At 41.3% G+C, this 19539-nt stretch overlaps 1 protein-coding gene, 1 long non-coding RNA gene and 1 pseudogene across 5 annotated transcripts in view; 2 read left to right on the top strand and 1 right to left on the bottom strand.

Moving 5' to 3' along the window:
* The window catches only part of Srbd1 (S1 RNA binding domain 1), a 166950-nt gene extending 160375 nt beyond the window's left edge, over positions 1 to 6575 (bottom strand). For 2 of the 4 annotated variants that reach the window (XM_027417969.2, XM_027417968.2), the window contains exon 1: positions 6498 to 6575. The gene's annotated coding sequence lies outside the window, so the exon portion shown is untranslated. Of the gene's footprint in view, positions 1 to 1794; positions 1894 to 6497 lie in introns of all 4 variants that reach the window. The other 2 variants (XM_035445154.1, XM_035445155.1) reach the window with 2 other exon arrangements.
* A 146-nt stretch (positions 6576 to 6721) lies between these two features.
* LOC118238918 lies at positions 6722 to 17524 on the top strand. Its single transcript, XR_004770335.1, has 3 exons — positions 6722 to 7290; positions 8810 to 8911; positions 17228 to 17524. It is a non-coding gene; the product is annotated as an uncharacterized LOC118238918 (long non-coding RNA).
* Positions 12878 to 13545, top strand: LOC100763266 (annotated as a pseudogene).
* Positions 17525 to 19539: the final 2015 nt, after the last annotated feature.

Raw genomic sequence — 19539 nt, forward strand, 5'->3', positions numbered from 1 at the left:
CTTTAGTACAGGCCTTTTTTTTTTTTTTTAAACACAAGGGTAATAAGCTTATTTTAGAATTAAATGTTTGAGTATTCTGCAAGTATCATTTCATGGTGACTACCAGTCAACAAATTATAAAGTCATCTATTAAAGTATTTATCAAATATAAGAAATATTTTTCTCGCTTCGGTGTCTTCTGGTAATATTAAAGCACAAGTGTTTTCACAAAGTTAGGAATCAAATGATGCCAACATACTGAGTAAGCAGCAAGGTTATTCCTAAAACAAAACAAGCATCCTCTTGCAATATAAATGATTAACCACTAGGACACCAAAAATATTTACCATATTCAAAGGCTCAGCACTAAAAAAAAAAATTAAGACAAATGATGAGACATCACAGAATACAATAAGTAAATAAATTTACTTAAACTGACAACATTTTTTATCCCCCAAAAATGTTTGTCAAACCATAAAAACTAGACTGGCATGTTTAGAATCCTTGAGACAAGTCCCTGGACCAGTGTGATATTGTAAGCGTCTGGTTTTCACAACACTTAAAAGAGGAGGTAAAACCTCAGACAAGTACTACAGGTGTTGTCACAAAGAGGAACATGATTTCCAGCAGCTGGTCCAGTGAGTACAGAACAGTGAGGCAGGTAACAGCAAGGAAACAGAAGAACAGGGGAAAACAGTCTCCTGGCATCAGACAGCACACTCTCTCATCTCTTCACTCTCTCTCTCTCTCTCTCTCTCTCTCTCTCTCTCTCTCTCTCTCTCTCTCTCTCACTTTCTCTCTTTCTCTCTCTCTGGATTTTTATGATTATGGGGATCATCCTAGAGGTAGCTATTATCACAAGGGAGCAGGCAAATAGGATTTTTTACAGGCATTTTACCACAATAAAAATACACTGTAAAAAGAAGAGGACTGTATGGGAATGTGGCACACCTCTCTTTAGTCCTAGCACTAGGGAAGTAGAGGCAGGAGGAGCTCTAAGAGTTCCAGGCCAGCCAGGGCTACATACTAAGATCCTATCAACAAATAAATGAGTGAGTAAGTAATAAGAGGAAGCTGACGTCTGACAATGGTGCCAGTTCAAACCAGGTCAGAGAAGAGTGTGCATTCACTCTATAAATGGCAGCAAGACAACTAGCTCCTATGAAGGCAAAGCAAGTATTTAACTTCCACACCCCCCTCGGAAGTAAAACCATGGTCTAAGATGTCGAATAATTTAAAAGTTCTACAAAAAGCAAAGGTAACTCTTCAGAATGTTGAATAGCATGAGAAAATGCAGATGCCACTAGGCATGTCTCAAACCCCAAACCCAAAAAAAATAAATAGATTTCACTACATAAAAATTAAAGTCCCAAGCCAGTAACTGGGGCATTTTAGAACCAAACCAATTTAGCCTTTAGAATCTCCTTTACAAAAAAAAAAAATAATAATAATAATAATAACTTTTTTAAAAGCTAGGAAGGAAGAAACAAAGGAAGGAAGGAAAGACAATAGAAGTGACTGCTGAAATCATTAAGACCAAGGGTGAGGGATCTGGGGCTGTGTATCTCTGCCTGATAAAAGAATCTTCCCATGTGCCCTAGCCCACATGTTACTAGGCACCTGACCCACAAAAAAAGTCTAGAAGTTTATTTCCCAGAACAGAGTCAGCAGACTAGAAGACAATTAATGCAACAAACCATTCAAATTGAATGCTAAATCTCCAAAAGTCACCAATGAGGGGCAGGGATGGGATATAGGTCAGTTGGGAGAATGCTTGCCTGGCATGCATTAAGTCCTAGGTTTGATCCCTAGTACCTTATAAACCAGACATGGCAGGACAGCTCTTGGAAGGTGGACGTAGAGGGACTGGGAGCTTAAAGTTGTTCTCGGCTACACAGTGAGTTCAAAGTGTGCCTGGAATACAAGAGACCCTGTCTCAAAAACAAACAAAAAAACAAAAACAAAAACCCAAAAAGCCACCAGTTAGATCCTTGTTCTCCATGAAAGACAATGGGAAGACGATTCCCTGGAGAATCTGGTTCCTGCATAAAAATCTAAAGGTGCTGGGAAGCGGAGGCAAGAAGATCGGAGGTCAAGATCAACCTGTGCTTCATGGGACCCTGCCTCAAAATGAAAACAATGGGAAAATGATCTAAAGGTGCCAGGCTCTCCATCAAGCAACCCTCCCATGTTCCACTTCCATTACAACCACTCTGAGCAACCCAATCTACAACACAGTAATAATCAGACAAGCTCCATCTAAAATAATGTCTGTGTACACTTTGAGTTATCTCAGTCAAATGAAGTCCATAAACATTAAACAGAGAATTCCAAACAATCAATAGGTTTCGACTGCACACTATTTTAAAGCAACTATTAGTCCTCTGCCCAGCAGTCATTCTGTACACACTACACTAATATCTCTACATATCAGTGACTTAGCAGTCACTTCAAGTCTCTCCAAATCACAGTGTTTGAGTTCAAGTAATCTATTTAATTAATTGTGGCCCCAAAACATGAATAGCAAGCTAACTTTTACTACAATCTAGTTATAACTATTTTGTCTTATTAGAAGTTGTTAATCTCTTAATGCACCTCATATATAAAATTAAGCTTTACTACAGGTATGTATGTATGTATGTATGTATGTATGTATGTATGTATGTGAAGAAACGTGGCATATATGTGGGGTTTCGTACTATTAAACTTTTTAGACTTCCAGGGCGGGCGGTGGTGGTGGGGGGGATGTCTTGAATAGGAGAACTATTACACCTTAATTCAAAACACAGATAATTATATGCCAAGTCTGTTGCTATACTTCAGCCTTAACAGGGAGGTATTTAAAATGGGAAAGACAAATCTTTGGTAGGTCAATGTCCTAGTTTGTTGTCTATCGCTGTGATAAACACCATTACCAAAAGAAACTTGGTATGGAAAGGATTTATTTCCTCTTAAAGGTTATCGTCAGTCCATCAAGGGAAGCCAAGGCAAAAACTCAAGACAGGAGCTGGAGGCTGAAACCACAGAGAAACAATGCTTACTGGCTTGCTCCCAGGCTTTTATTCCAATACCTTCCCTAAGCCAAGCCCATCTGCTTAGGGATGGCATTGCCCACAGTGGGCTGCCTCTCTTCCACAGACATGCCCATAGGGCAATTAGATGGAGGTGATTACTCAACAGGGGTTCCTTCTTCCCAGGTCTGTAAAACTGGGAACCAAGTTTAACCATCGAAGTTAATATTCAGATTAACTATGGGCCTTTAAAGTTTTCCCTAAAAACATACTTTAAACCGCCTTTTTAATAAGAATCCTAGAGCCAATGAAACATGGAAAATTAGATAAGACACAAGCATTTATTTACAAGCAGGAAAGACAGATAAGAAAGAAAAATATATATGAACACAGGCAATTTCAGGCAGATCTATTTTAGAAAGTATAAACAGAAAAAAAAAAACTACAAAGTATTACTACTTGCATGCAAGTATCCTCTCAGAAATTTGTATACTACACTTTAAAGACCTGTTTTTTCACCTCCACTCCTCCCACATCTATAAACCTGTTGGGATAACCAAATCTCAATGATTGACATGTTTGAAGTGCCGATAAAGCGTCACATAACAGGGATACATCCTGAGAAACACATCATGTAATTCTGTCATCTGAGCACTTTCTGTAGTTGTTTATGTTCTGTTGATCTCCATCCCAAGCATCAGGAATCAGTACAAGACTGTACCAATAGCACCGACTGGTTAAGAAATCCTAATTCCTTGATCCCAAAGATCATGGGGGCTTGCTGGCCAATCAACCTATCGAAATGAGTGAGTTCCAGCTTCAGTGAGAGACCTCTCCTCAAGCAATAAGGTGATCAAATGAAGACCTCCTACTCTGACCTCTGGCTGCCTCAAGCACATGCACCCGCACATGTATGTACGAACATGCATGTGCATACGTACAGCATGAACACATATAAATAATTCAGATTTACACAACCAACTGCCTCTGAGACTATTTGGAGGGCTCATAGTTTCCCAAACTTAACACATACATAAAGGAACTATTGATAGCATTCCTCTTCTAAAACCTGTTCCTACCCCTGTTCCCAATGTCAGCATCTATCCAGTTGTTAGCTAAAATTTTGAAGACTTTTTTTTTTTTTTTTTTGTATTTTCAAGACAAAGTTTCTCTGTAGCTTTAGAGGCTATCCTGGAACTAGCTCTTATAGACCAGGCTGGTCTCGAACTCACAGAGATCCGCCTGCCTCTGTCTCCCAGGTGCTGGGATTAAAGGCTGTGCCACCACTACCTGACTTAGAGACATTTTTTAACAGCTTCTCAGAGGAAGCTAACACAAAATACCCTGTTCATGCTTAACATGTTCAAATCCGCTAAAATTTTGATATATGTACACATATTTTCACAATCAAGATAATGAATATACCCATATCCCCCACCAAAGAGCTGAGAACCCTTTGTTTCTCCATCTCCAATACTCAGTCTATTAGTAAATCACATGAATTCTTCCTCCAAAATATATCTTATTTCATTGGCATCACCAGCGATTCCCTAGTCTCTGTCTGTCTTCTATTACTATAGCAGAGGAAGAGACTGGGTAATTAATTAAGACAAAATTCCTTCTCACAACTCCAGACACTGGGAAACAGGCCTTCATCATCCCAAAACAGAAGGCATCACATGGCTAAAGAAAAGAAACTTTTGGCTGAGCTTTCTCTGACTGCCTTTTATCCTAGTGTCATCATGGGGCCTTGCCCTTATGGCCTAATCCAAATCACCTTGCAAAGGTTCTACCCCTCCCCCCCATCTATGAATCTGGAGATGACAAGGGTACAAACCATAGCAGTCTCTAGCTCAGACCGATGTGGTATCCTCTCAGCTGCCCTCGAGCTCTTCCACTCTTGCCCCAACCACCCACTCTCCCTGAGATCATTCCTGCAATGCTCTGAAAACACTCTGTGACTTTCCATCTTGTGCTTCACAGAATCAAAACTGAGACGTTCTCCAGGACTGACACATTCCATTCCTCACCATATTTACCCCTTCATCTATCTGCTTGCTTCTAGTCACCTTGGTACAGTCCCCGTACCAGGCACAAGTCTTTCCCACATCAGGTCCGTTCTACCTGAGGTACTCTAATCCTATTCATAACAAACATCTGGCTACTTCTCACCCCTTAGATCTCAGCATCCTTTTACCTAAAATGGGTTTTTATACCGTTTTCTCCCTTCTATTCTGTATGCAGTAGTAAATAAAACAGGCTAAAAGTATAATAAATTCTGTTTTTTGTCTGATCTCAACTCAGTAAATTCAGGGAAAAGGGAAATGCTTGCTTTACTTCAGTACCCAAGAGCCAAGAATTTAATAGTGCTGACCCATAAGTATTCACTGAATAAATACGTGTACAAATATTGTCTGTGGAAAGAAAAATAAATGCATTTTCTATCACTCTTAGGCAGTGCCACACATAATATTCACCACTGCTTGGAAGAGGTGATGGCACATAAGAAAGCTCCTATTCTTTTACAGTTGGGAATATTCCCTCTTCTTGGATTATTTTACCTCTGCGGGGATGGGCACATTCCAAATTAAAGGTTGGTGTGATTATCTCTGAGAAGGTACTATAAACTGGAGAAAGTGAAAATAGTTAGACCACACACACTATTTAAAAGGGGAAACACCATTTAAACTTCTAGAAGACAGAACTCACTCAAGAGGCATCTAAATGTTTCCCTGAGGGAACAAAAAGTGCTTCAAATGTTAGCAGAGATCCTCAAGTGATTTAAAAAAAAAAAAATGCCAGGCAATGGTGGCACGCCCCTTTAATCCCAGCACTTGTGAGGCAGAGGCAGGCGGATCTCTGTGGAGTTCAAGGTCAGCCTCGTTCAAAAACCAAAAAACCTGTATGCGGGAGAGTTGCATTCAGCTCACCCTGGCGATGAGAAAACCCTGCTGCATTATGAATGAGAATGTTGAGACTCAATGAGATGAGGGGGTTTAAAGGTATTGGGCACAACAGTCCTAGAACTCGGAGCCACAAGTACCATTCTCCTTTCTCGCTGCACATACATTAAAGACAAGCTGCCATGTGGGAAGATAGAGGAAAGTTGCCTAGAGTTCTCATTCATCCCTGTCCTCAACTGTTGGAGCGCCTCCTTTGCGCCCAGACACTTCTGAAGATGCAAGTGATTCTGAGACGGTGCTTCCTCCCTCACCTCCGACTCGATGGGGTTAAAAAACAAACAAAAACAAAAGTTCGCCCTGGCTTTCTCGCTCACACCTGCCATGCGCTAACAGCTGCTGCAATTACAGGACGCGCTGTGAGATTTTCCAGGTGTAGATTGTCAGACAGAGCGCTGATGATACAATATAGCGAAACTTCGTTTTAAAAAAATTGTTCTCTCCCAAACGAGCACTCATAACGTTAAGTGGCCCCCAAAAAACCGGAGCGCGAACGCAGATTCGGGCGAGACCGAAGCATTGCCGCCAGGGCAGACACAAAGCTCACCTTCCGGCGTGGCGAGTCAGTAGACAGGAGTTCTGTCGCAGAATCTTCCGGTTCCCGCCGGAAGTTTTTCAAATGCCGGAAGTCCCGCCTTGCTTTCCCAGCGCGGACTACCGGGGCGGGCAAGCGGGCGGGGCGCCCGAGACTAGAAAGGGACGTGAGTGGGGAGGGACGTGGGCGGGCGGGAGGGACGTGGGGGGGGGGAGGGACGTGGGCGGGACAGCAACTTAAGCTGGGAATTTGGGTACGCCCTTACCCAAGGGAAGGGATAAATGTTTGACAAATGTGCTCCGGCTTCTTTGCTTCTTTGTTTTCTTTTTTTTTCTGGCCTCTTGCTTTTTGGGTTTATTGGATTTTTTATTTTGGTTGGTTTTATTGCAAACTCTCACTCCATAGCCCAGTTCGGTCTAGAGCTCGCCACATTGCCCCTGAGGGCCTCGAACACGCCTAGTCTACTAGTCTAGGCTTTTTGTTTTTTCATTGCATCATTCATTTGTAGTGGGAAACGAAAAGGAATTAGGCTCTATTATTACTTTAAAACATTAAATGACGTCCACAGGATGTTTATAGCATATTTCATTATTTTCTAAACTCTGAGATAATGTACCACGCTATGAAATCTCTGAATTTTTCCTCCTTTGGTAAGTCCTCATTCACGCCATGGGGAAACTTACTTTGTGAGAGACATTAGCTGGAGAGTCATCTGCATCTTACTCCGGTCTCAGGCAGTTTGGTATTCTGCCAAGCACATCCATTGGGAAGCCGAGCCCTCTTAAAAACTTCCTAGAAGATTTGTGTAAGTTACCTTTTGCCTTTAGACCTGTTTCCCCAGCCCCCATCTCTATCCAACCTGTTAGGATAACACAGCACACTGGAAGTAATAGTCACTGGATCGTTAACTTGAGGCAAATGCAGATGTTTGCCAAAGAGTGGGAGACCCTGCCCTATTTCACATTCAGAGTCATGAAAAGTACAGTGACTATAAGCCTGATAAACTAGCCTAGGCACGTTTCCTTTACATTCAACATCCCTGTTTTCCTTGCTCAAAATATAAAAATAGAGCTGGTGATAGAGGTCAGGTGATAGATATATGTACTTGCCAAGGAAGCCTGATAACCAGGTTAGATTCCTGGAACCCATGTAAAGAGAGAACCAACAACACAAAGTCGTCCTCTGACACAAATAGCTTCTGCCCTTTTAATTAAATTAGGTTTAAATAACTTTTTCTACAAGGATGCAGGTTTTGGTTTGGTTTTTTTGTTTGTTTGTTTTGGGTTGTTTTGTTTTTTTTGTTTGTTTGTTTTAGCCACATTAAATGAAAGAAGCCTGATCTTAAACCCACTGTGATACCCTGGATCCCACCTTTTTTTCCCCAGTCATTCCAATTTAAAAGCTACAAAGAATTCTCCAGCAATTCTTCCTGCTTACCTTGAATACATCTCAAAGTCATTCCCCAGACGAAATTACAGATGACTTGTCTTCTTCAGTGCCAGAATTCTTATCACCCCCACTAAAACCTTAAGTTCATTGAAACAGACTAAGAAGTCGAGTTTTAAATTAGAGAATGAAACTGTTGTCAGTCTAGATTAGAATTTCATATATCAAGCAGAGCATGGCCTGGAATCCCAGCACTTGAGAGGCAGGGGGATCTCTGTGAGTTCGAAGGCAGCCTGGTCTACAAGAGCTAGTTCCAAGACAGCCTCCAAAGCCACAGAGAAACCCTGTCTCAAAAAAGCAATTAATAATAGTAATTTCACAAGTCAAAAGCCCGTGGATGAGCTGATCAGACAGCCCAGGGAGTGGAGGTGCTTGCCACTAAGCCTAATGAACTCGACTCCACGTCATAGCACGAGAGGTCCAGCCTAGCTAAGTTGCCCTCAGACCTCCACACATGTACACTCACACAGACACACAAGAATATGTAAATAAGTAAAATGTAATGTAAAAAGTTTTAAAGATGGATTTGTTTTCGAAGAATCTACAAAATGGCTGTCTTCTACTAATCTCTCATTACCAGGGCCTCTGGTAATGAAATGCAAGGGTTGAAATGACCCGGGAGTGGGCCTTGCTGTGAATCCATCCTAAGTGAGCATATGTTTTGCTAGATAATTTTTGTGTTAGGAAGAGCACAGAGCTCTTCTTAAACTCAGTAAACCAGGTTGTGCTAAATCATTGACCACCAGAGAATAGTTCCTGAGATTGCTTAGAGCATTTTGTTTTTCTTCCTAACATCCAGTCTTATTTTACCTGTTGCAATTATTTCTAGAAGCTCCAAAACTGTCTTCGGGAATCTCAGTCTGTTCCTTGTTTTACAGGTTTGCAAGACTGTTAGGAAGAAAATGCAGGTGAGAACATCTGCAATGTGCTATTTGCTATTCAGTTCCTTTTGCTGTTGCAGTGTGCTAGACATGTCTAAGGTAGGGAAGATGGTAAGATCAATGACTGTTCTACAAAGTATGTCTCTCTCTTCTGTCTGTCTGTTTGTTTGTTTGTTTGTTTGTTTGTTTGTTTTTGAGACAGGGCTTCTCTGTATATACTTGGCTGTCCTGAAACTTGCTTTCTAGACCAGGACCAAGCTGGCCTTGAACTCAGAGATCCACCTGCCTCTGTCTCCTAAGGTATGGCTCTGCAAAGTATTTCTACATGATTCATTCCCTAAAGAAATTTGTAAACAATTCTAGAAACTTGGTGCAACTCAAGCAAGACAGCTAGATTGAGTTAAGTAGGTAATAGCCACACTACACAGTGAGGAGAGTGGGTAATGACCACCATATTGTTAAACCTCAATCAACAACAGGATTATGTGCCTTCCTCCTGGGATATAGAAAAAAAAATCTAAACTTAAGTAATAAAACTGGTAAGGTTTTAGACATCAGACATCTGGGAAAAATAAAAGTTGGGGAAGAATCATCTAAAATAAAATATGTCTGAGGTGGTTTACTCCAAAGGCAAGCAAGACTATCCAAAGACATTTCCCTTGGAATTTTGCAAGAGAGCCACTCCCACCACAAACTGTCAAGGGGAATTTGTAATCTCTTAAGTATAAACCAGGCCCCACCATTAAACCCGTCTTCTCTTGCCCAATCTCTTGTTTACCTTTGGATGTTAAGTACTGAGTTGCAAGAAATTCATTGGTTTAGACTCACAGCCTGGGATACTTTGGACACCCACCTGAGACTATAAAATAACAGTTGACTGTTGTTTATTTTATTATTCTGAAACATACAGACTAAAGAAAGTAAGATAATTCATCTAAGTTTGCATGTTGATACTAAACTGTAGACCCAGGATTTAAATTCATTTATCTACTTTGCTTCTTAAGAAATCCATATACCAGCCGGGCATTGGTGACACACGCCTTTCATCCCAGCACTCGAAAGACAGAGGCAGGTGTATCTCTGGAATTCGAGACCAGCCTGGTCTACAGAGCAAGTTCTAGGACAGGCTCCAAACCTACAGAGAAATCTTGTCTCAAAAAACAAAACAAAAACAAAACAAACAAACAAACAAAAAATCCATATACCTCTAAACTAAAGAAAAACCATTTCTATCTCAATTCTGGTAGCCCCTATAATACTTTTAACTTCAAGTTGCTCTATATATACTGAACTTCTCTGGTACTAAATGAAGTCCTATTTATCCATTTGCAATGTAATGAAACTGTATTATATTGCCTAAATTCTTAATGTAGGCACAATTGGTCCACCAACTGAATTATAAGACACTTGAATCAAAAAACTAGGCCTTGATTATTTTTAATATCTGCCCCATTTTCTACCTGTATGGTAACTAATAATGTTTGATAAATAATTCTCAGTAAATAGTAGACCAACCCCTAGACCAGAGTGAAGGAAACCTTCCCTGATACTAGAAACCTGGCTGAACTTCCTGCCACACAGAGAGTAGGGCCATCATTTAAAATATACTGGACTTTTGAAGATGCAAAAAAATGTCCTTAGAGTCAGTCACTTAGTTTGATGATTGATTTTGGATATCAACTTGACTCAACAGACACCTGCTAGACAGAAAGGAATTATTTCTGTTTGTGCCAGTCATAGTGTTTTCCAAGGACAGTGACATTTGAACTTGGTAAACAGAAGATCCTCCATATGATGTGGGTGAAAACTGTCCAATTGTCTGGGGGTCAGAATAGAACAAAAAGGTGAAGGGAAAAAGTCTGCTTTCTGCTTTCTGTAGCTGGAGCATTCCTTTTATCCTGCCCTGGGATGCTATACTCCAGAGTCTCTGCTCTTGGAATCAACATCCGTTTAGTCACCAGTTTCTCCCGTTAGATTCTGAGGCTCTTGGATTTAGAGTGAAACATGATTCCTGCTTCCCTGATAGTCTGAACTGGAGATGAACTATTGCAGGACAGTCTCCATAATTGCATGAGCCAATTCATATAATAAATCCCCTGTCTGTCTGTCTATCTACAATCAATATCAATATCAATATCAATATAATAAGCTCTATTTATCTGGAGAGACCTGACAACTATAAATAATAATAATGGAAGAGTGTTTCAAGTTATACAATACACAAATTGAAATGGGTCTTATTTCATGAATGGTGCATATTAGTTCCCATTCCATCAGGAGTTATAAGTCCTAGAAAGTAAAACAAATTGACCTCAGCGAACTCCTTTGAATAATTCACTTAGTAATTTAGAGATTTGTTTTTAAAAAAATCTAAGAGGCTGGTACACAAAACTGGATTGCCTCTGTCTCACAAGTGAGAAAGGGATTTCTTGGTATGCCATGTTTAAATCTTGTTAAGTAAACTGGACTGATAGACGGAGTCCTCAGACTTGGCCTGGGGCTTGCCATGTTACTCTTTCCATCAGACCAGAAACAGGGCTGTGATCTAAAAGTGATAGTCAAACATTAAGACCAATTTTTAACCAATATAAGCTTGCTAGTCTCTCCTCTAGAAGAAGAAAGATTCAAGGGACCAAAAATCTTGAGCCTTGATTAAATATTAAACAGATCTGGAGGCGGCATAAATTAAACCTAAAGAAGCTAATTGTAAGCCTTTTTAAGAGACTGGAATCAAAGGGGTTACATGTGTTTAAATTTCTCACATGAAATAAGTGTTGAGACCTACACATTGAATTATATTATAGAATGTAATTTCTATTTTAAGCCGAAAACTTGGAATTTGCAACGTTTTATCCCACTTCATTTTTTTTTATATTCCAAAGTATTTTGAACTGGATACAATTAGAAACAAAACTAACACTCACAGAGGCTGGAAAGATGGCTCAGCTCTTAAGAGCTTACTTACTGCTCTTCCAGAGGACCTGGGTTCCATTCCTGGCATCCACCTGACAGCCCACAACCATCTGTAAGTACTGTTCCAGGAGACCCAGTGCCTCTTCTGATCTCTGTGGGCTAATGCTCAATAAAAAGTATAAGCAGTAGATAAATTACTGTACCTAGTGTGGGGTCCACTGTCCCACTCATCACTTGTCTGGCAAATTCCAATGCTAGGAGACATTTGGTTGGTTGCAATTTGACATAGTATACAAGTTCCTCATGGAAAATTTCTCATTAGGGACTGCCTTAAAGGTCTAAATTCACTAAATAGTCAAAACCAAGTATGGGAGCCCTGAAGGGCTCATTCAGATCCAAATGCTGCCATGGCTGGCTGAGTTGCAGGGAATAGGTGAATGGCAACATAGTGAGTGGGACTTGGCTTAAGTTAGTTTGATCTAGACTAATCATAAGGGGACATATCTGAGTTTTCTATATATCTGAACTGGATTTTAGATATATCTGTAGTTTGGGCCCAAATTCTAACTTAGTAAACTTAGTAAAAATGATTCCGGAAAGAATTTACTTGAGAGACTAAAGAGGTGATTCAACGGTTAAGAGCCTTGCTACCCTCACCAAGGACCTGAGTTTGGTTCCCTAACCTAGTGTTGAGCAGCTCACAATGACCAGTAACTCCCAACTCCAGAGGGTCTGATGCCCTTTCCTGGTCCTGTTGGAACCAGCACATGTGCACATATACATACACAGGGACATACTCAAAATAAATAAAAATGAAACAAATCTTATTTAAAATGTATTTGAAACATTCACGAGTTCTTTTGGTAAAAATCTTAATACTAAAGTATTCATACAGTAACTAGAATCTCAGTTTAGGAAAACACTGTTTATCAGATTAGTCTATGTCTAAGTAAATGTGGACTTTTTTAAAGCCAAATTTATTAAATTATAATTTACATAAAGTAAAACTCGGGTAATGTTACAGAGCGGAGAGAGTGAGGAAGCTGTGTCTGGCTCCTGCTCTCACAGCCATTGCAGTACCTTGAGTTCCATAGAGAGCGCTGGGGCAAGCGCGAGCCGGACAGGCATTGGGCGACTCTGTGCCTTTCGGACGAAAGTCAACTAAACATGGGCAAAGGAGATCCTAAGAAGCCGAGAGACAAAATGTCCTCATATGCATTCTTTGGGCAAACTTGCCAAGAGGAACACAAGAAGAAGCACCCGGATACTTCTGTCAACTTCTCAGAGTTCACGAAGAAGTGCTCAGAAAGGTGGAAGACCCTCTGCTAAAGAAAAGGGGAAATTTGAAGACATGGCAAAGGTTGACAAGGCTCGTTATGAAAGAGAAATGAAAACCTACATCTCCCCCAAAGGGGAGACCAAAAAGAAGTTCAAGGACCCCAATGCACCCAAGAGGCCTCCTTCGGCCTTCTTCTTGTTCTGTTCTGAGTATCGCCCAAAAATCAAAGGAGAACACCCAATGTGATGTTGCAAAGAAACTGGGAGAGATGTGGAACGACACTGCTGCAGAGGACAAGCAGCCCTACGGAAAGAAGGCTGCCAAGCTGAAGGAGAAGTATGAAAAGGATATTGCTGCTTACAGAGCTAAAGGAAAACCTGATGCAGTGAAAAGGGGAGTTGTTAAGGCAGAAAAGAGCAAGAAAAAGAAGGAAGAGGAAGATGAGGAAGAGGATGAAGAGAATGAGGAAGAGGAGGAAGAAGAGGAAGACGAAGATGAAGAAGAAGAAGATGATAATGATGAATAAGTTGGTTCTAGCGCAGTTTTTTTTTTGTCTATAAAGCATTTAAACCCCCTGTACACAACTCACTCCTTCTAAAGAAACAAAAATTGAAATGTAAAAAAAAAAAAAACCTCAACTTGGTCTAAGAGACAGAGTCTTTCTCTGTAGCTCAGCCTGGATTTGAACTTGTATTCTCTCTTCCTCAGCATTCTGAGAGCTATACGGAAGTACACTACCATGCCAGGCTAAAATTCAACGTTTTTATTCTAACAAACACAGTAAGTTGTATAATGAACAGCATCTTGGGTCAAGTTATGGAATACTACCATCATAGCCCTACACACACACACACACACACACACACACACACACACACACACTAAATACATAGAACATTTATAGTTTTTAGTAACTGACAGAATAAAAATATAAAAATGGATAATTGTAATTTATCACAGGCAGTTACCATGCAGCACAGGCAAAAAAATTCCTCTTTGTTTATATAGAAAATTTGAACATATCCAAGAGCTCTTTAAGAGAGTCAGTGGCAGGTGTACTCAAAAACACCTACATTTTGCATCTATGACTTTCCCAACACCAGCACCACTGCAGACAGAAACATTCTTCATACAACAATGACCTAATTTTATGGTCAACTATGACAAAAGTACAAGCTTAAAATGCATTAATTTATCAACATAAAGGAATGATTTCAGATAGTGAAAGCTGACCTCTGGAGGTGTGGATTGTAGTTTAAATCTATAATAATATAGATTATAGTTTATAATCTAAGCTATAAACTGGGTATGTTTAGACTGGACCATGATCTGAATATGAAAAGATCCAGATAGTTTACCTGGAAACTGCTGTTGGATGCTGGAGTTAGACTTTAGAAGAAGGGCTACTCATGACTTCCTACTATGAGATTTGGCAACTTGGGGATCCCAGGTCTACAATAATTACTGTAACTGTCAGGCCTGTTTCTGGAAGTCATTAGATAATGTTTTATGCACAGAGTATCGTCATTGGAGATTCTTTTATATGATGATTCCCCGCCTCCACCTCCAGCTCTTCATTTTGAATTCTTGCTACCTTCCTGACTTTGTTTCCTTCTTTCACTTTTCTGGCCATAGGGAACTATTTAGGGCCTTAAATCTTCACCAAAGGATGGGCAGGAGAACCTCAAGCTGTAGTTTGGTTCTTAAATCCCCCTCAAAAGTCTATATGGTAAAAGTTTGATCCCCACAGTGGTGCTACTGGGAGATGCTGGACCCTTTAGGAGGTGAGACCTAACTGGAAGTCTTCACATCAGGGGTTTATGGCCTCGAAAGGGTGGCAGAACCTCTGCCTCTGCCCTTGCTTGTTGGCCATAATGTTGATAGTCTTGTTCCACCACACATCCCCATTGTGACATGTTGTCTTACCAGAGGCCAAAAGGCAATGGGGTCAATGGGTCATGGTTTAGAACCTGTTAACTGTGATGCAAAATAAACTTTTTTCTCTGTGAGTTGTCTCCAATGTTTCTCATGCTATAGGCCAGGTGAGACAGTTACATACCACCATGCATATAAGGCCATGTTAGAGTTATTTATTTAAACTGGAGCAGACTAGTGCCTCAGAAAACCTCTTGGCACAAAGCTCATACAGTTTTTAAAGTCAAAACCCTGAATGACATTATTGCCAGCTATAGCTCAGGGGAACCTGGTGACATTTGTTTGTGCTATATGTTGAGCAGATATTTTGGTTATGCATTGGGGCCATGGGCAGGGTCATGGAAAGTCCCTAATGTGTTGCCAAGGTGGACGTGACTGTTCAGGGTCAGGGACTAAAAACACCTGAGCAGACATAAAGTAAAGTGAGTGTAAGATCAGGACAAGATGGCATGACTTCAGTCATTTCAATTACAGCGACAGAAAGCTGTTTAACACATGGTAGCTGTTAGGTACTTTGTGCAAAAACAACTGAGATTGTGTTTGTGTGATTGTGTTTTAAGGATCCAGCAAGACTTCCGGCAACAGTGAAGTATAAAAAAAGTCAGCAAATCTCCATCAAAACCCTGTAAAATGGAAAGAGAAGCCACCAGAAAGAATCATTTGAAGGCACTTTGATATGTGCTACAAATCTTTTCCCCATCTTATCATCTGACTTTTATTTGTTTGTTTTCCTAGCTATTGGCATCTGCAGTGACATTTTCTTACAATGATTTTTCCATCTGAAATGATTCGTGTTTATACCGTCGGCCTCTGAGATTCGTGTCATATTTTTAAAGGGCTTCTCTCCCAGCGAGGAGGCCCCTTAGTCACTGGAAGACAAATTCTAGCTAGTCATTATCTTGCATGAGTTTTCCCAGTTGTAATTCTAGCTTCTTCATGAGATTTTTTTTTTTTAGTATCCTGGTGGGAAATTGGAATAATGTTCCAGTCCCTTGGTTTGGGGGAAATAAAACCCTTAGTTTTATTAGCAGGATATTTAAAATACTGTTCTCACTTGACAAGTTCCTAAGCTTGATCTATCCAGATGTCAGCTGCACAGCTCTCCAGGGTCACTGCCACCTGCTCCCCCCACCCCATCCTGCCTGAGTTCCAGATTCTTTCCAGGAAGGTGCTTGAATCTGGGACTTGAGGGCTCACATAGGCCAGGCAAGCTTTCTAACCTGGAGCTCTAGGCGTGCTTTTAGTCAGATACCAATGACTGTGGTGTGGCTCACTTACCATATACCCATTTTCAACCCCTGGCTTAAAGGGCATATTTTTTTGTCAATTTGGTCCAATTTCAGCCAGCTCTCCTATAGGAGATTATATGAGTCTAAATCTCAACATGACAAACTCTTTGCAAGGGTCTGGGACTGAGTGAGGAGATTATAGGGGTAAGTGAGAGAATAATACTCCAAACCCTGGGCAGGAAAAGATGAAGGGAGGGAATGGTTACTATAGCTCCAGAGAGTCTTGTACAATTGGCCTCTTTGGGAGAAACAGTAACTTTTGGTCTAAGAACACAGCCAACCTGGATTGTTAAGAATAGACAATAAATAACACCACTATATCAGTAAATACTACCACTATTCCATCCCCCTCTTTTGATTTTATGCTCAAAACCTGCAGGAGCCAAACAGGGAAGAAACCTGGTGGACAGAGTTGTTTCAGATGGCAGCCTCCTCGGGTGCTAAGGAGGCTGCAGAGAGGTGCCAAGTGGCCGTGGAAAAACAAAGAAGACATCTGGCACGAGGCTTATGGAAGAATTGTCTCATGGAGTAGAATGTGTGTGACAGGAAAAGAAAAGCCACAGTGGACCAGGTTACTCAGTGACTCCTGAAGTTCTTGCACAAAATAGAGCTGGGGTGTGGCTCTGCTGGTAGAGCATTTGTTTGTCATGCAGGAGGTCCTGGGTTTGAAATCAAACATCACATAAAGCCAGCCAAGCTGGTACATGTCTTTAAGCCCAGCATTCAGGAGCGGAGACAGGAAACTCAGTTCAAAGTCACCGTTAGGCTATGTATCAAATTCAAGGCCAGCCTGGGATACATGACACATGCACCCCTGTCTCGAGAAAGAAACAGCAAGCAAAGATAAGAGCAATATTTATGATGTAGTATTTAAGTAAGAAAACTACATATTCTAGGTTGGAACAAATTTCTATTCTTTAACTTTGAAAATTACTGTAAGAACTACTTCATGTTTGTTCCATGTTAAGATATCAACTTCTTTTTTCTTTTTCTTTGCAGTGCTGAGGATTAAACTGAAGACCTCATCATGTATGCCTGGCAAGCATTATATTCCCAGCCCTAAATTATCAATCAAGTTAAAGAGTAAATTTATGTAAAATTAGGTCTGTTCTAGAAATTTGAGGTCTAGCCAAGGAAAATTAGGTTTACTCTAGAACTTTTGTCTACACTCCAACTTCATAAACCACAGTTGTTCGTTTTATTTTTTTTTAAAGATATATTTATCGCCGGGTGTTGGTGGCGCATACCTTTAATCCCAGCACTCGGGGGGCTGAGTTCGAGTCCAGCCTGATCTACAAGAGCTAGTTCCAGGACAGCCTCCAAACACACAGAAAACAAACAAACAAACAAACAAACAAACAAAAACAAGATATATCTTTATTTTATATGTTCTGCTTCCATGCCAGAAGAGTGTAGGGAGCCGTCCCTGCATTCTCCATTACAATGATGGTGCCTGCAGGCACTGAATGTAAATTATTTCGCAGGCCCTGGGTAATTTTCCATTTCCTTGATCTCTGCCTATCCCGTGGCTCATATGGCCTGAGGAGCTGAAGCCATTCATAGGGTGACACGTCCCAGGCAGGGCTGCCAGCCTTTATTAGGGGACGGGATTCTTGGCTCGGGGTCTCCGCTCTGGTAAGCTTATGCTCTCCTCTCTCAAGATGCATTAAAGCTTTCCTGCAGAAGGATCCGAATGTCCTGTGTGATTCTTGCCGGCGAGAATATCGCGCGGGACATCTGGTGCCGAAACCCGGGAACTTGTTAACATCGCCGGCACCGCGGAGACCCCTTGGCTACAAGGCGGATTCAGAACTGCAGGGTGGTAAATTCGGAGAGGTATGTCTTTTCTATACTTTGGCTTGGGAATGTTGCTATTTTGGGAGGTTAGTGTAGAGGCTTCTGTGCTTTTACTAGGAGCCATTTTGACCTTTCTCACTGTTGTAGCAATCTTAAAGAAGTCCAGAATTACATGTCAGAAACCGAATGTAGTGAGAGATGGGGCGCGCCCAACAATAAAATATAAGGAAAAAGGACCTCCCGGGATGTCTAGTGACAAGGGAGTGTGTATAAGAAGAGAAACAACAACAAATAAGGAAAAAGGACCTCCCGGGATGTCTAATGACAAGGGAGTGAGTAATTTGTTAGATGATTCTGTAAATAAGTTTAAAGCTTTAAATCTTGATAGCTCTGATGACTCTAAAAGCTCAAGAGATAAAGTTTTAGAGGAAACAGCTCAGCTAGGTGAAAAAGAAACAAAAAAGGAGGGAGAGAAAATAGGGGATAACTGGTCACAACCCGGTAAATTTAAGAGACCTGTTAATCCAGCGGGTGTACTTCCATCAACACCCCCATTATTTGGTACTGACTCCTTTTTACCATTAGAGGAGCGGAGGAAATTACAGATGGCTTTCCCAGTCTTTGATAGGGGAAAAGGCCATGCATGTTATTCAACACTTCTTGGAGGCCTGGAATGCCTGGGGCTTTAAAGCCTCATAAACATTGACGCTCGGGGCCATACTGCGGCCAAGCGTCACACCTCAGAACCTAAAAGGCCAAAGGAAATGGTAAAAGATATCTTAACTGGTCTTTGGAGAGGCCCGGATCCTATTCTCATAAGATCCAGGGGAGCTATATGTGTTTTCCCACAGGATGAAGAGAATCCTCTGTGGATCCCGGAAAGACTCACCCGAAGAGCCCCTTCGGACCTTCAAAAGTCGGAACTCCACCCTCTCCCCGGGAGTTGAGAGCCATTATTATCCAGATTAACTCCTGTCCTTGACGGAGAGATTGTCATCGCTTAAGGGGTGGGGGTGGGATTGTTTGATGCAGCCGTTTGCTGTGGATTGATGTTGCTTCTCTGGCTGGTCTGTAAGCTCAGGGCTCAAACTAAGAGAGACAAGGTGGTTATCGCCCAAGCGCTTGTAGCTTTGAAACAAGGGGCTTCCACTGACATTTGGTTAACAATGCTTAAGCAATAGGCTGCCAGCCAGACAGCTCTTACACACCCAGAGCCTAGGCTCATTGCACAGGGTAGAGTGTCTGGTTTGAGCAGCCCATGAGGGATGTTGAGCAAGGCATCGCACAGAGAGTTGCCCAGTATGCAGGCTTCTCTGGGAGGCATGTTGTCCTGCATAAGGGTTGCCTGCCCTAGTCTCCCTTTCCCAGAAAAACGGCAGAGGACAGGTCGAGAGCGCTTCGGGTCAAGCTAACAGCCTGATGGCGACTCTTGTACACAGTCTTAATGTTTGATTGGGAAGGTACAACCTCTGCCTCTATCCCTCAACATATGGGTGACCTATTTGCTTGTAAAA

This window comes from Cricetulus griseus, chromosome 5 (assembly GCF_003668045.3).
Source record: "Cricetulus griseus strain 17A/GY chromosome 5, alternate assembly CriGri-PICRH-1.0, whole genome shotgun sequence".
In the NCBI taxonomy this organism is placed as follows: Eukaryota; Metazoa; Chordata; class Mammalia; order Rodentia; family Cricetidae; genus Cricetulus; species Cricetulus griseus.